Raw genomic sequence first — 6,118 nt, 5'->3', positions numbered from 1 at the left:
CAATGGAAATTACTTTTAGTACATGCTCTGCAATCCTACTTTCTTATAAATTGCTTGATTTTCTTACTAGTTTTTGTTAGGTTTGGTTGGTGATGTAATTTGGTTTGGGAACAGGGCCACAGGTGTTTGGAATTTGTGTAGGGTTGCATTCTGTTATATTGTGAAGATATTGAAATCACAATGAACCAACATAGCACAATCGATCTGGAACATGGATGGGACTTCATCCAAAGGGGCATCACAAAGCTGAAGAACATTCTAGAAGGGCTGCCTGAGCCTCAGTTCAGCTCAAAGGACTATATGAAGCTGTGTACGTATCCTTTTAGACTGCCACACTGTTAGGCATGTAGAGAACTTGGATTTGACTAACCTTTTGTTTCCTTAAGTCTACTAACAGGAGAATTTACAACATGTGTACTCAGAAGCCCCCACATGATTATTCTCAACAGCGTTATGACAAATATCGTGAAGCTTTTGAAGAATATATCACAACAACGGTAAGGGTAGCTGCAGTTTTCATTCACATTTCACTTTAGTAAAAATTAAACAAGGTACTACAAAAAAATAAGAAAAATAAGAATTGAAGAAGTATTATTCTTAATTTTTCTTTGATGTTTGTTATATCCATGTACCATTCTTGATTGTTTGCTCTCTATGTATCATTTTGGAATGTTTGGAACTTATAAAAATGATTTCTTAATAAAGAAACAGAAAATCGTTAGTCTGATGAGCCCTTTGTTGCTATTTTATATTTCAATTTTAGCCATGTAAACAAAGAGGGCTTAGTATGGGTAGTTTCCTTGGTTCCCTCTGTGATTTTACTTTGTGCCCTCTATGATTTTATTTAATAAGGATCCATGTGCAAGTATCAACATTTTTTTGGGATCTGAATGTTTATCTTTTAGTTTTATTCCTACTATTAGCTGCAACTTTACTACACTCACCTTTCTACAGAAAGTGCAGCATGAGTTGTTGTCTGTGTATGCCACTCAACTTCTTGAGAAGGAGCACTCTGGATTCCACGCGTTACTAAGAGATTAAGGTAATTAGCAGCATCTTAAAGACCACATTTCCGATATTTTTGTTTTTGCAGTAATCGACACAATCATGATTGTTTGTTTTATTAGGTTGAAGATTTATCAAGGCTGTATAGGCTCTTTTCTAAGATTCCTCGAGACTTAGACCCTGTGGCCATTATTTTAAAGCAGGTTTGTGATCTCATGACCTCATATTCTCGATTGTATGCCCATAAGTTACTTCGCATATCCTTCTTTTTAATCTGAATGCAGCATGTTACTGCTGAAGGTACAGCTTTGGTAAAACAGGCCGAAGATGCTTCTAGCAACAAAAAGGTTTGTACAATCTATCCTTTTCAAATTCTTTGGTCTTGAGAAATTTGTTTCTTCCTTATTTGGCGTTTATACACTGAGTTGACTTGGAACTTGTCAAACTAGAAGTTTTTGCTACTTTAATATGCGAAGTTACTTGTGTTCAAGTGTCGGATCATCTTAATTTAATATTTTAACACACCATTTATGACGTCAATACTTTAAGCTTAAAAGATATCTGCTCTAGCTCCCAAGTCTTTAAAAATACAAAATAGCCCCTACCACCAAAGTTTTAGAAAATACACACTAACCACTTTCTATAAATATTTTATATCCCTATTTAGAAATTTTAAAAAAATTCACAAAATCCGTTTCTTTCCCTCCAAAACTTCTCCCTCTTTGCCGATTTTCTGGCCAAAAATTGAAGCTTTACAATGGAAAATTACTCCACATGACAAAAACCTCCTCAAGATCAGCCATTGTAGTTCCCCATTGTTGTAGAAGCTCGAAATATTTCATCCATTATAGAAGAAGCTTGTATTTCCAGCGACGTTTTGTTGTTACATTTCACCATTTCAGTAGCTCATCTGACCTGTAAGTGATCTATCCCCGTGGTTTTCCTTTTTCTAGTATTTGACAATCATCAAGCAGTGAGCAGTAGCATCGACCATTACTGGTTTATTATGTCGTTTTCTGAATATAGTGGTGATTATGGTGGTGAATGAGAGGAGACTTCAAAATGTTGGAAATGGAACTCTCAGAGTATGGTGACAGTGTCCATTGTCCTGCGTCGCAATGGTAGTATGGTACATATGACAACATGGTTTAGGGAATTATTGAATGCAGGGAATTAAATTAGTTATTTGATGAATTCTAAAGGAAAAATTCATCCATCTTTCATAACAAATGATAGGGCCATAGGCAGGTGGGGTTGTACATGCTTGATGTTGTCCCTGATGGTTCTAGACTAGTTTTCTGGGTTAACGTTGTTGAGAGACATGAAGAAGAAGGTTCAACACCATTAGGGTTGGGGTGGGTAGGGGGATTTTCCCTAGAAAATGCTCGATATAAATATTAGAGAAAGGGAAATTCCATTCATTAGAAAGCTCATGCTGCTTCACAATACATCAAGCAAAAAGTGACTGAAGTAAGTGACAACAAGTTCAGGGACCTTTCTCAAAGAACAGCAATCCCTTGAAAAGGGGAGATGACTGCTAGAATATATTGTTTATCACATCTTGAGTTATCAGTTTGTGAGACTAACTATTTATTACTGATTAGAGCATTTTGCTATTTTTTTTTGGTTTCCCACCTGGTGGTCAGTACCTGCATTGGGGCTCGAGTAATCCGGATTCGTGCCAAGTTGTCTCACATTGTGGTTAAAGCGCTCCTTTATAAATGCGACTCCATAATCAAGGGAATTCGAACCGGAGACCTGATTAGGGAGTAGGGAGTACTTACCACTCCACCACAACCCTTATTCGTAGCATATTGCTATTCTGCTTTTTTAATTTCCAGTTTGTGCTTTTGATGAGTTTTGTTCAGAGATTTCTTCTTCTCTTTTGTATCAAAAGCATGAAGTCACAAAGTTTGACTTCCATCTCAATGATTGTTTTGTTTCATTTACTTCATTTGTCCTTCAGTACATGATCATTGATAATTTGGTGGTTGGGAATGTTACTTCAAAGAGATGGTAAACGTTTCTTTAAAGCAGAACCCCCCATTAAATTCTGTACTTATCTTAATGAAAGAGCATGAGCAGTTGCTTAGGTAACCAACAAGTGCTTTTTGTCGCATTTCCTTCTTTTATGGATTTTAACTTTTCCCCTTCTGCTGGTTAGAACAATGTCAAATTAATTCATTTCATCTTTTTAGGGATGATTCTCTAAATGATGAGACTGGTATTTCTTTGTGAATTCATTTAATATAATTGCTTAATGTTTTGCATTCTTTCTGATCAACTAGTGTTCTTCAACAGGCAGATAAGAGAGATGTCGTTGGTTTGCAGGAACAGGTAATCCCTTAGTAAATCTGTAATCTGATCCTTTAATATGTTTTCGGCGGTTAACTAACTTCTGAAATTTCAGGTTTTTGTTCGGAAAGTGATTGAGCTTCATGATAAATATTTGGCATATGTGAATAACTGTTTCCAAAACTGCACACTTTTTCACAAGGTATGTGTTGGAGCAAAGGATAGTTGTCTAATTTAATTATTCTACTCTGTGCATTAGGGTAAAAGTAAATTGCTAATATCTGCCCCATCAACTTTGTAGGCACTTAAAGAAGCTTTCGAACTTTTCTGCAACAAGGGTGTTGCTGGTAGATGAAGCGCTGAACTTCTTGCCACATTCTGCGACAAAATTCTCAAAAAATGCGGGAGTGAGAAATTGAGTGATGAAGCCATTGAAGAGACATTGGAGCAGGTGAGCTCTTGCTCTATAGATCCCCTTTCCCTTCTTTTCCTCTAGAGCATCTGCATTTTCTTCGTACTACTGGAGCAGGAGAAAGCTGATAATAGATCTCGCTTGCAAGTGGTAAAGCTGCTAGCTTATATTAGTGATAAGGACTTGTTTGCAGACTTCTATAGGTAGATTTACCCCTTCTGTGTATCTCATCCACTACTTGAATAGTAGCTTCTTCTCTGTTATGTTACAAGTTTATGACTTCCTTTTTTTTCCAGGAAAAAGCTAGCCCAGCGGTTGTTATTTGATAAGAATGCCAATGATGAACATGAGAGAAGTATCCTAACAAAGTTGAAGCAGCAGTGTGTGGGGCAGTTCACATCAAAGATGGAGGGAATGGTAAACTATCCAGATCAATTATGTTGAATTTGAGGCTGTGTTCTCTGGTGACTTTCTTCTTCTCTTCCTATAGGTCACAGATTTGACATTGGCAAGGGAAAATCAAGCCAGCTTTGAGGAGTATTTGAGCAATAATCTAACAGCAAATCTAGGAATTGACTTGACGGTGACTGTCTTGACTTCTGGCTTCTGGCCTAGCTACAAGTCTTTTGATCTCAACCTCCCAGCAGAAATGGTATATCATATCAATATGTTAATTGGCATTATGCAGTTGATTTTATCTTGGTTTTGACCGTCGTTCCTCCTGCTGAAGTTCTCCTCTTTGGGCAAAGAATGATGTGTGTTTCTTTGCTAGAATCATTTTTCTTCTCAAATGTCCTGTTATTGATTCATTTTATGTTACCCATTGTCAGGTTAGGTGTGTTGAAGTATTCAACGAGTTTTATTAAACAAAAACGAAGCACAGGAAACTTACATGGATATACTCTTTGGGAACTTGCAACATAAATGGAAAATTTGAGTCGAAGACTATTGAGCTCGTTGTCACTACTTATCAGGTTGATTGTTGGCTTACTTTTTGAAATCGCATAGGCTTAGTTAATTTGAAACATTTCTATTACGTTATCAATGAAAAAAAGAGATTGAGACTTCTTCCTTTTCGTAGGCTTCTGCTCTGCTGCTCTATAATGCATCAGATAGATTGAGTTATCAAGAAATCATGACACAATTAAACCTATCAGATGATGATGTTGTTCGGCTTCTTCATTCCCTTTCATGTGCCAAGTACAAGATTCTCAACAAGGAGCCAAGCACCAAAATAATTTCTCCGACTGATGTCTTTGAGTTCAACTCAAAGTTCACTGACAAAATGAGGAGGAGCAAGGTACAATTAATGATGAGTAAGGTTAGCCTTTCTACTATGAATTGTTGCACTAATTACTGACCTCGTGAGGATATTGCTGTAATGGTTTGCAGACACCTCTCCCTCCAGTTGATGAGAAGAAAAAGGTAATTGAAGACGTTGACAAGGATAGGCGGTATGCTATAGATGCTTCAATTTGCGTATTATGAAGAGTCGTAAAGTATTGGGCTACCAGCAACTGGTCTTGGAATGCGTTGAGCAATTGGGACAGATGTTCAAGGTATCCTCAGGGATAAACTTCTACTTCTCAATTTTGATGTTCGTTATTCAAGTTCAACTAAGCTAATTACTTTGTTTTGGATACTCCATAGCCTGATGTCAAAGCTATCAAGAAGAGAATCAAAGATTTGATAACTAGAGATTACCTAGAGAGGGACAAAGATAATCCAAACTTGTTCAAGTACTTGGCATGATTTGTGCAGATCATATGAGTGATGTTTGTATGAACTTCTGCAATCCACATAGGAGGAGAAACATGCCACCCAAGATGAAGAAGAATTTCTTTAACTCCTACCCCTCTAGACCTTTGATCGTCTTGCACCAGGAGCTTGAAACATTTTGTACAAATGGTTAAGATCTCAGGAAATAATAGAATTGCCTCTTAGATACTTGAGATGCGATTTTATAAGCCCCTTTCGCTTGATTTATTATATGTTTTGTCGGCTACCTGTTTGAGTAAACGTAATATTCTAGTCAACAGCTTGACCTCTGTGGATTCAGCACAATTGTAATTACTTTTAGTACTTGCTCTGCAACCCTACTTTCTTGGTTCTTTGTAGATTGTGATTTGGACCTCGGTGGTCCTAATGGGGCATTCTTTCAACCTTGTGCAAGTTTATTAGATCTAGACCTTCATGTCTCGACAATATTAAAAATTATGAGAAATATCATAGGTTTACATAGTCGGGGCAAGTTTGTAATGGTCTCTGATTTGACACCAATCATCGTAAAGCCTAGAGCCAAGTCTTAGGCACATGGAAGTACACGTGTATTGGTGGTAGTAGCTTTTTAGGTGGCATAATAGCCTTTCCGTAACTTCTTTACCCTTGGAGTAAACCCTTACATGG

At 37.2% G+C, this 6,118-nt stretch overlaps 1 pseudogene; it reads left to right on the top strand.

Moving 5' to 3' along the window:
- Positions 1-787: 787 nt before the first annotated feature.
- On the top strand, positions 788-5,811 carry LOC102594736 (cullin-1-like; annotated as a pseudogene).
- The last annotated feature ends 307 nt before the right edge of the window (positions 5,812-6,118 follow it).

The sequence above is a fragment of the Solanum tuberosum genome, unplaced genomic scaffold (genome assembly GCF_000226075.1).
Source record: "Solanum tuberosum cultivar DM 1-3 516 R44 unplaced genomic scaffold, SolTub_3.0 scf00035, whole genome shotgun sequence".
Lineage (NCBI taxonomy): Eukaryota > Viridiplantae > Streptophyta > Magnoliopsida > Solanales > Solanaceae > Solanum > Solanum tuberosum.
The sequence above is the reverse complement of the archived record's forward strand: the minus strand, read 5'-3'. Positions and strand labels throughout refer to the sequence as shown.